At 36.8% G+C, this 11,744-nt stretch overlaps 1 pseudogene; it reads right to left on the minus strand.

The window, feature by feature from the left end:
* Positions 1-1,199: 1,199 nt before the first annotated feature.
* LOC115505670 lies at positions 1,200-1,828 on the minus strand (annotated as a pseudogene).
* Between the last annotated feature and the right edge of the window lie 9,916 nt (positions 1,829-11,744).

The following is an 11,744-nucleotide window of genomic DNA, read 5'->3' on the forward strand; positions in this document are numbered from 1 at the left end:
TCAGTTGAAAAAAGAAATCTGTGTGTCTGGCCCTCTCTATGAATTATGACTATTCAAGGGGGAAAAAAATCTGAACCTTTGCCAAAAGGCTGGCGTGTAAAGGGACAGCTGGAGTTTTCTGTTAAGGGTTACAATGCATTACTTGTTCCATAAGGGAAACAGGGGATCACTTACCACAGCAGCTCACACATTGCATGAGACACTGGCACATCTCTACCTCGTGAAGCATTTTCTTCAAAGGAAAAGAACTAGATATTTCAGGAAGGTCATTGAAGATCTTTGGGTACAGACATGCTGACCTTCCTGGTTGAGATTTGTAGCCTTTGTGGTGTGTGGACTGTGTCTCTACAGATGCCTTCATTGTGCTATAACTTTTATACAGGATGTATTGTTTAAACTGCCAACCCTAATTCGAATTCCCTTAGAGGCTCAGGAAATTCTAACTAAATAATATAAAACCCCATTGTGTTTTTCTTTGGTTGAGATGCAAATAACATTTTGAACAAGAACGTCAACAAATGCATAAATGTGGTGAAAGTTGGAACTTGCACTGGAACTCTAAAATTGGAATGTTTTCAACATTTAAATACAAATGAAAAATAATGAAAAAAGAATGATAACCACATTTAAAACTCTTAGGAATCAGGGACTGCCACCACTGTCCTTGAATCTGTGCTCATAGTAGGTCTTTTTGTTTGCTTATCAGCCCTGAGAACAATGCTAGCCAGTGTGGATTAAATTCAGAACAACCCTCTCCACCAGGGTCAAGGCAGATACATGAAAAGAGTCACATCTTTTCCTAATGCTAGATTTGTTTGTTTTGTTTGTTTATTTATTTTTAAGGTATTTGAAATACACCTTTCTTCTGATTCTAAATGAAAAGGAATGGGAAGGACAGTGACAAACGGGATTTCACCACTGGATGTTGTGATACTACTATAACAGTCTTTTATTTGAAACTCAGGAAGGAAACAGCTTTGTACCAAAACAGCTAAATATGCAGGTTCATAAAATGAAGGTACTTTTGAAACTGCCACATTCACTCTGAAGCCCATTCATCTCCTTCAGCATCCCAAAGATGAAGCACATGTTTCACTTAGCTATGTAGCTAAAGTGGCACTGTGCCCCTGACATCACAGGACAGTTCAACGTAAAACCAGACTTCTGATGCTGGGCTCCAGCTGCACTTTCTCACTTTCTCACAGGTTGTCATCCTTGCCCGGGAGAGCAGTTGTCTGAACAACCTCTAGATCATGCGCATACTGTGCTGCCAAAACTGGGTCCATGACAGCCTCTGGCTGGGTGAGAGCAAACACCAAGTTAGGGTCTCCAATTAGTCTTCTAGCAAGCCACAGGAAGGGCTGTTCAAAGTTGTAGTTACTTTTGGCAGAAATGTCATAGTACTAAAGGTTCTTCTTTCAGTGAAAGATAATAAACTTTGCTTTAACTTTCCTGTTCATAATGCCCACTCTGTTGCACATAGCACAATGGGGATTGTACATACTCGTACCAGATCTCTCTGCCAGTTGGTCACGTTCTTGTAGGTAACCCTTGGTGTTGTCAAACATTATAATGGCACACTGGGCTTGTATGTCATAGCCATCTCTCAGCCCACCACATTACTCTTGACTAGCTGTATCCCATACTTTGAACTTAGTTGGTCCTCTGTTGGTAAGGAACACAAGGGGATGGACCTCAACACCCAAGGTGGCTACACTCTTGTCAAACTCACCAGTCAGATGATGTTTCACGAATGTAGTTTCCCAGTACCACCATCGCCAACTAATACAAGTTTGAAGAGAACTTGGGGTTCTCCTTGGGCAGCCATCATGCTATTCCTTCTAGAAGTGTTTCTGGCCTGACTGAGGCTCCCTAGATTTAAACAAACAAACAAAAAACTTTCTAAAGGCTGATTGGGCTATCACATTCAGCAATCTGTGATCTGTTTATTATATGCAATTGGAGTCAATTTCCTACATTTCTAACATTAGTGGCAAAGTCTGACTCCAACTTGCTGTTTGAGCACATCAAAGCATATTAAATTATCTCATAATTAATTTTCCTTAGAAAATTGTATGTTTAGTTGCTTATAACGCCTACGGAGAAGAAAAATAGGAATTGGTACCTTTAAACCAACTTTGAAATATTGGGGTGTCTGAAGCAAAGGGGGTCAGGTTGTAGGATTTATAGTAACAGCCTTCTGGAAGGCAGATAGCTAGAGATTCTACTTGGTTTTCTGAAGGGTGAGGCATATACCAGTGCTTGAGTCTTCTTGGGCCATGGCTTCAGCAATAAAGCTGTACTAATGGCTCAGATGTTGTTCAAAATCAAGGGCAATTCTGAACCATAGTAGTGGAGAACAGGCCACTCACTTGCTGTTAGAAATTTCCTCACATATATTTTAGTCCTCTAGCATTTGTGCTAAGATTTCAACAGAAAGAAGGTGGATAGTATTTTCTAAAAGAGTTTTAGTTGCCTGAAGGATTTCTTATCATTTAAAATGTCTATTGGCAGATAAACTGAATAAAAATAATTTCTTCTCACCAGTATTTTACAAAATTGTTGAATGCTCATATTAAATGATAAAAGACCTTAAAGAAAACAAGAGGAGCCCACATTGTATTTTATGCTCTGTTTGCTCAGATCACATATTAGTGTTCCAGAAAGTGGCTCATTACCATTTCTATTGAAGAAGTTTCTTTCCACTTCATTCACTAAATTTGCTTTATTATCCTACTGACTACGGAAGTCTGTTCAGCACTTTTGTCATTGACCTTTTATTTTTGTTCATATCTTACTCTATAATATCATATGGGAGCTTACTTGTCTTTAGAATGGTTAATATTTATATTTTTATTGAAGTATAATTAACATATGGTATTGTATTAATTTCAGGTGTCCAACATAAATGATTCAACAATTCTACATGTTATTCAGTGCTCATCATGGTAGGTGTACCTTTAATCCCCTTTATTTATTTTATCTGTCTCCCTACCCACATCCTTTCTGGCAGCCACCAGTTTCTTTTCTGTATTTAAGAGTCTGGCTTTTTGTCTCTTTTTTTCTTTGTTTTTCATTTGTTTCTTAAGTTTTACATATGAGTAAAATCATATGGTATTTGTCTTTCTCTGTCCAACTTATTTCACTTAGCATACCTTCTAGGTCTATCCATGTCATTGCAAATGACAAGATCTTATTATTTTTTATGGCTGAATAATATTCCATTGTATGTATATACCACTCTTCTTTATTCATTCATCTATGGATGGAGACTTGGATTGCTTTTATACCTTGACTGTTGTAAATAATGCTGCAGTAAACACAGGGGTGCATATATTTCATTGAATTCGTGTTTTTGTATCCTTTGGGTAGATACCAGTAGTAAAATTACTGGATCATTTGGTATTCTATTATTAATTTTTTGTAGGACCTGCATACTGCTTTCCACAGTGGCCGCACCAGTTTGCATTCCCAACAGTGCACAAGGGTTCCTATTTCTCAAAATCCTTACCAACCCTTGTAATGTCTTATCTTTTTGATTCTAGCCATTCTGACAGGTGTAATGTGATAGCTCATTGTGGTTTTGATTTGCAGTTCTGTGATGATTAGTGATGTTGAGCATCTTTTCATGTATCTGTTGGCCATCTGTTTGTCTTTGGAAAAATGTCTGTTCAGATCTTCTGCCCATTTTGAATTGGATTATTTGTGTGTGTGTGTGTGTGTGTGTGTGTGTGTGTGTGTATGTGTGTGTGTGTGTGTTGAGTTGTATAAGTTCTTTATATATTTTTGGTATTAACACCTTATAAGATATGTCATCTGTAAATAAATTCTCCCATTCAGTCAGTTGCCTTATTGTTTTGTTGATGGTTTCCTTCACTATGTAAAAGGTTTTAATTTTGGTGTAGTCCCAATAGTTATTTTTGCTTTTGTTTCCTTTGCCTGAGGAGACATTTCTAGAAAAATGTTTCCATGAGTAATCTATTTAATATCATAGAAAAAGAAAAAAAAAAGCCCCTGATAGTTGTGTGAAAAATTATAGTTTACAATCGCAGTTCTTTTTTTAATCACCCTAATTTTTAAAAATTGTGGTAAAATACACATAACATAAAATTTATCATCTTAACCATTTTTAAGTATATATAGTTCAGTATTGTTAAGTATATCTCACATGGGTCTGCAACCAATCTCCAGAACTTTTTCATCTGACAAAACTGAAACTCTATACTCATTAAACAACTCCCCATTTCCCCATCTCCTTAGTCCCTGGCAGCCACCTTTCTACTCTCTTTTTCTATGAATTTGACTATCCTAGATACTCCATGGAAGCAAAATCCTACAGTATTTGTCTTTTATGTGACTGGATTATTTCACGCAGCATGATCTCAAAGTTCATCCATATTGTAACATGTGTCAGAATCTCCTTCCTTTTTAAGGCTAAGTGATATTCCATTGTATGTACGTGTCACATTTTGTTTATCCATCCATCTCTTGATGGACATTTGAATTGCTTCCACTTTTGGCTATTGTGAATCATGCTTTTATGAACATGATTGTGCAAATATCTGTTTGAGTCCTTACTTTCAATTCTTTTGGACGTTTATCCGGAAGTGGGATTGCTGGATTATCTGGTGACTTTATTTTTACCTTTTTGAGAAAACACTGTACTGTTTTTCATAGCAGCTGCACAATTTTACATTCCTACCAACAGTGTACAAAAGTTCCAATTTTTCATATCCTTATCCACACAGTTCCCGTTTTGTTTTATTTTCCTGATAGTAGCTATCCTGATGGGGTAGAGATGATATTTCATTGTGGTTTTCATTTGCATTTCCCTAGTGATTAATAATGTCATGATAAACTTTTGTCACCTTTTTCAGAAGAGCATCTAGTTGGATAATGCCTCTATGGTTCTTCCCGTGAATATTTTGCTATCTATGGTAGGGCAAATTAGACTTATTACACTCAAGGGAATATATCTTTTCTCTCTCTTTTTTGTTACTTTAATATTAATAATTGCTTTTACTTTTTTATGGGGAGGTGAGAAAATTTAGAAATAAAACAGAAGGAAGAAATAGAAACAAAAGAAATGATGGATAATAAGGAGAAATAAGAGAGAATGATTAGAAGGGTGAATAGGGAAGTTAAGAAAAAGTGAGAATAAAGCAGAACATTTTGTCTGACCTCTGCTAATTTCTTGCAGCCTTGGGATCTATACCGTAATTACTATTCAAATGACACATCAGGGTGGTAAAATGAGAAGAGTTGATTAGCTGGGAATTCAAGATGAAGGGAGCCTTTGAAAGAATTTAATCTAGCTTAGTTCCACAACTTGCAGAGAAAGAAACCACACTGTGAAATGATTTCCCCAAAGTTCTTCCTGGTAGTTAATAGGAGAACTGGAATTACAACTAATGACCAAGTCAGTATTATTAAGTGACAAGTAGGGGGTAATCAAAGTTCTGATATTAAGCCCGCTCAAAATTTAATGAAGCCCACTCCCCATCCATTATACATTCTAAGTCATGTCATTGCAGTGTATTTGAATCATGCACTTGGTACTATGCAACACAACAGACTTGGCTCATAGGCCCTGGAAAAGGAGCTGAGAAACCTTGTTTTGGCCCTGCTTACTTTTCTGAGCTTAAGTTTCCCCATTTATAACATGAGTGTTGGACAGATGACTTCAAAAGTCTTTTTCAGGTATGAAAATAAATTTCTAGGAATATATCCTCATTCAAGCTCATATATGGCTCCCCACATGCTTAGTTCTGAAGCACTTTGCCCAGAGCAATATTTGCCTAGTAGATCTCATCAGCACACAGCCTTGCATGTCAACACAGCAACCTGGTCAGCCAGTCATGTTTGAATAAGCTTTCTGCTTTGCTCAGTTTGAAGCAGTCATAGCCACACTCCTTCTCTGCATCCACACCACCCAAGTATGCCTTCTTAATTGGCCAAAGTCATCAAGTGGCTCAGGAGGGGAAGTTTTTTTTGTTTTGCTCTTTAAATTCTCAACAGAGAACAAAGCAAAATGTATTAGAAGGCCATATATCCTGCAGCTCCTGTGCTCTATACACATCATCCTAGAGAGAATAGGCTTCTTTTCTCCACCCCTAAAAGTCTCAAAAGCAAACCTTAAATTTGTATAGTATGAAGTTAACCCCATTTCACTATGGAAAGACCTAAAAAATAGACTAAATTTCTTGAAGAACAAAAGAATGAAAACATATGTAAGACTTGTGTAAACAGTAGAAAATGATCTACAGACGGATAGATGGATTGCCGTAAGAACTGATGTACTTGTAACTAAGTAGGATGAACATACATCCTGTTTTTTTCTGAGGCAGTCCTGATTACTTCTATTATCTCAGTGTAATTATGAATACCACGTCTTTCGTTCCAAAAGCATCCCAGTTGGGAAACTAAATAGTAGGGTTATCCCTCAAATAAACCACACTAAATGAAAGGAAGTGTTCCCCATCCCAGGAGTGGAGGGGACAGCTCTCTTCAAGGCTTCCTTTCAAGATCTTCACCTTGAATTCCAAATTCAAGAATATTGGCCACATCAATGTCCATTATAATAAAGTTTATTGTCCCACCTCAGTTGCCTGTCAACCTAACCATAAGAAACCTCTCTTCATTTAAAAAATTTTCTGGTTTATCAAGAAAACCTAAGAGTGAGAGAGGATGAGGAGAGAGGAAAACAACTGAGTTGAAGTCAGAAGAAAATCTTTGAGGAATACAAGATCATACCCACACCTGGATTCCCATCCTCCAGGCTCCCACAGTCCCAAAAGCATTGCCACTGTTGTAATCACTCCTTTACATGACTATTCACCTCAACTGTTAATGTTCAATTGTTAATGGTTCAAAAGATCAAAAAGATCTTCCCTGAGAATATAAATGGAAGTTGGGGCACCGGGATGGCTTAGTCAGGTTAAGTGACCTACTCTTGATTTCACCTCTGGTCATGCATGATCTCATGCTTCATGAGATCGAGCCCCAAGTCTGGCTGTGTGCTGACAGTGCAGAGCCTGCCTGGGATTCTCTCTCTCTACCCTTTCCCCACGTGTGCACACAATCACACACACTTTCTCTCTCTCAAAATAAATAAACATTTTTTAAAGGAATGTAAATGGAATAATCTTGAATCCCACTCCTTGAAATGTAATTACTTACTAGAACTTATAACAGTTTTTCAAAAATCAAATAAAATGTGCAGAGTCAGTCTGAAGCATTCATTGTCTCTTTTGTTAACAAGAGGGACTAGAAAGATTTGATGCTTAATTCCTATTAAGAAATCATAGTATTATACAAATTCTTTTCAGTTATAACAACATCAGTAAAATAGATGTTTTATTTGCCTTTTAGGCCAAAATATCTCTCTTACTTTTCACTTCTATTCTGGGTTTAGTCTTGCTTAAAATGAAATAAAAATCATGTGCAGTTTTCTCATACATCAGGTTTTTTCATATGTGAAGACATTTGCTTCCTTACTTCAGAGCAATGATCCTATTGTCCATTAGGAAATAATATCTTGGAGAGTGAGGGTTCACCAGTATATACATTGTGTTTATTTGGATTCTATCCCTTTGAGAAAATGGCAAATCCTTTCAGTATGCCAGTAAGGGAAGGGGTTTGCTTATACACAAAAGCAAAACAACTTTGTTTTTAACAAATAATGTTTTAATCTGGTTCAAACAAGGATTTCTGTGCAATCCATTGGTTTATTTTACCACACAATAAATCTGATTCAGTTGTTTGACAGGAAACTAGTTTGAATGGATTTATATTTTATTATTATTTTAAAGAAAAGAGCTCAGCCTCTAGGAATACTATCTTAAAAATCAGAGCTTAATTTCTTTTCAGAATTACAATTGCTCACTTCTCTCTCATGCCTTATTCTTTCTAAAAAGTTTTCTAAATTGTTTGTTAACCATTTCACAGCTATTACACAATATCATGAAATAATGTGTCAATCTCAAAATATAACAGTGAAGAGATATTTATAAATAATACTAACAATGAAATAACCTCTGGGGCACCTGGGTGGCTCAGTCAGTTAAGCATCTGACTTCAGCGCACATCATGATCTCACAGTTCATGAGTTCAAGCCTCACATCAGGCTCTGTGCTGACAGCTCAGAGCCTAGAGCCTACTTCACATTCTATGTCTCCCTCTCTCTGCCCCTCTCCCGCTTGCACTCTCTAAATAAACAAACAAACAAACAAACAAACATTTTTTTAAAAAATTAAAAAGAAATGAAATAACCTCCACTTCTGCATTCTCTTGCAGACCTGCCCCCTCTTGTATGCCTTTAGCCACAGCCAGTCCAAAGCAGTGCCATAAGCCTGGAAGTGTGCAAGCAGCCCCTACATGGGCCAGACACATGCCAAAGTGACTCCTGCCTTGGGGAGAGGGGAGGATAAGCACACACACCAGTCCAGCTGTGGCCCCAGCAGTGGGCTGAGGGCAGACATCAATTCTGACTGCAGGCATCATCCACTGATGAAAGCTTCTCAGGGGAAAACACAGGGAGAGCACCCTGCAGATCACTGTCACTGCAGCTCTGGCAAAAGCCTAGTCTGACTCAACTCAATACCAACATGGCCACAGACTGGTTCTCTAACACCACAGGGAATAAAACCTGCCCACAACAGGCAAAGAGAGCCATTGCAGGTGATGGGGCTGAAGACAAAGGCAACAACAGGGTGCACACAACACACACAGAGGAGACATCCCTGAAGTGCCAGGTTCTGGTGAACAGAGGACATTGCACTGCAGGGCACTACAGGACCTCTTCTTTGTAAGACCACTACATAGGAGACTTTCCTAACACATAGAGACAGAAACAGAGAGTTAGACAAAATGAAGAGATAGTAGGCTATGTCACAACTGAAAGAAAAGGACAAAAATCACAAGAGAGCTAAATGAAATGGAGATGAGTAATATGCTTGATAGAGAATTTAAAGTAATGGTCATAAAGATACTCACTGGGCTGGAGAAAAGAGTGGGGTACCTTAGTGTGACCCTCAACAAAGATATAGATTACATAAAAAAGAACCATTCAGATATTAAGAACTCAAAAAACTAAAATTAAAAATACACTCAAAAGAAAAAACAGTAGGGGAAGTGGAAATGGAAAGTGGAAGAACAGATCGGTGACCTGGAGGGCAGAGTTCAACAATCAAGCTGAACGGAAAAGAGAAAAAATAATAATAAAATAGGAAAATAGCCTTAGGGAACTTAGCAACACCATGAAGCATAATAACATTTGCATCATAGGGATCCCAGAAGGAAAAGACAGAGAAAAGAGAGCAGAAAATTTATTTGAAGAAATACTAGTTGAAAACTTCCTGTATATGGGAAAGAAAACAGAAATCCACAACCAGAAGTCACAGAGAGCCCCCAACAAAATCAATGAAAAGAGGTCCACACCAAGACACAGTAATTAAAATGGCAAAAAAGCAAGATAGAGAATTTTTAAGGCAGTAAGAGAAAAGAAAACAGTTACATACAAGACAAACCCAATAAGGCTATCAGCTGATTGTTCAGCAGAACCTTTGTAGGACAGAAGGGAATGGCATGATATATTCAAAATGCTGGGGGGAAAAAAGCAACTGCAACCAAGATCACTCTAACCAGAAAAGGTTTCATTCAGAACACAAGACATAAAGAGTTTTCCAGACAAACAAAATTAAAGGAATGCATCACCATTAAACCAGCCTTATAAGAAATGTTAAAGGGGACTCTCTAAGTAGAAGGAAAGACCATAAGCAGGAGTGACAAAAGTAGGAAGCAAAAAGTAGTAAAATTAAGTACATCTATAAAAATCAGTCAAGGGCTACACAAATAAAAGGATGTAAATATGACATCATATACCTAAAATGAGGGAGGACGGGAGAGGAATAAAAATTTAGTGCTCATAGAATGTGTTCAAACTTAAGAAACCATCAACTCAATATAGACTGTTTTAGGCATAAGACATTACATATAAACCTAATAGTAACCACAAATCAAAAGCCAGTAATAGATATGCAAAAAAAGAAAGAGAAAGGAATCCAAATATATCACTAAAGAAGGCCAGCAAACAATGAGATAAGAGAGCAAGAGAAGAAAAGAACAGAGAAGAACTCAAAACAACCACAAAACAAGTAAGAAATGGCCATAAGTACATATTTATCAACAATTACTTTGAATGTAAATGGACTAAATGCTCTAATCAAAAGCTATAGGGTGACAGAATGGATAAAAAAAGCAAGATTCCTCTATATGCTGCCTACAAGAGACTCATTTCACACCTAAACACACATGCAGATTTATAGGGAAGGGATGGAAAAGCATTTATCATGTAAATGGAAATTAAAAGAAAGCCAAGGAAGCAATAATTATATCAGACAAAATACATTTTATTATTATTTTTTTAATGTTTATCTATTTTGAGAGAGAGAGACAGAGCCTAAGCAGGGGAGGGGCAGAGAGAGAGAGACACACACACACACACACACACACACAGATTCGAAGCAGGCTCCAGGCTCTGAGCTGTCAGCACAGTGCCCAATGCAGGGCTCGAATTCATGAATGGTGAGACCATGACCTGAGCTGAAGTTGGATGCTTAACTGACTGAGCCACCCAGGTGCCCCAGGACAAAATACACTTTAAAACAAAGACTGTAATAAGACACAAAGAAGGATACTACATAATTATGAAGGGAACAAACAAGACAGAATAATACTTATGCATCCAACATGAAGTACCCAAATACTTAGAACAACTAATAACAGAAATAAAGGAAGTAATTCATAGTAATACAATAAAAGTAACCTTAACACCCACTTACATCAATAGATAGATCACCCAAACAGAAAACAAACAAGGAAACAGTGACTTTGAATGACACATTGAACCAGATGGCTCTAACAGATATATTCAGAACATTCCATCCTAAAACAGCAGAATACACATTCTGTTTAAGTGTACATGGAACATTCTCCAGAATATATCACATGTTAGACCACAAAAAAAAAGTCTCAACAAATACAATAGGATTGAAGTCATACCATCCATCTTCTCAAACCACACATTATGAAACTAGAAACCAACCACAAGAAAAAATCTGGAAAGAACACAAATACATGGAATTTTAATAACATGCTAGTAAACAATGAATGGTCAACCAAGAAATCAAAGAAGAAAAAAAGGAGACAAATGAAAATGAAAACACAAGGGTCCAAAGTCTATGGGATGGAGCAAAAGTGGTCCTAAGAGGGAAGTTTATAGCAATACAGGTCTACCTCAAAAAGGAAGAAAAATCTCAAATAAACAACCTGACTTTACAGCTAACAGAACTGTAAAAAGAACAAACAAAACCCCAAAACAGTAGAAGGAAGAAAGTAAAATAAATTTAAAAAATAAAATAAAATAATAAAATAAAATAATAAAATAAAAACAAAGCAGAAATAAATAGAAACTGAAAAAATATTAGAACAGATCAATGAAATGGGGAGCTGATGTTTTGAAGACGTCAACAAAATTGATAATCATTTAGCCAGACTCATTAAAAAAAAGAAACAAAACAAAAAGACTCAAAATCAAAAATTAAAGAGGAGCAATGATAAATGACACCACAGAAATACAAAGGATTATAAAAGAATATTATGAAAAATTATATGCCAACAAATTGGACAACCTAGAAGAGATTGATAAATTCCTAGAAACATAACCTCTCAAAACTGAATCTGGA

The sequence above is a fragment of the Lynx canadensis genome, chromosome A1, assembly GCF_007474595.2.
Source record: "Lynx canadensis isolate LIC74 chromosome A1, mLynCan4.pri.v2, whole genome shotgun sequence".
In the NCBI taxonomy this organism is placed as follows: Eukaryota; Metazoa; Chordata; class Mammalia; order Carnivora; family Felidae; genus Lynx; species Lynx canadensis.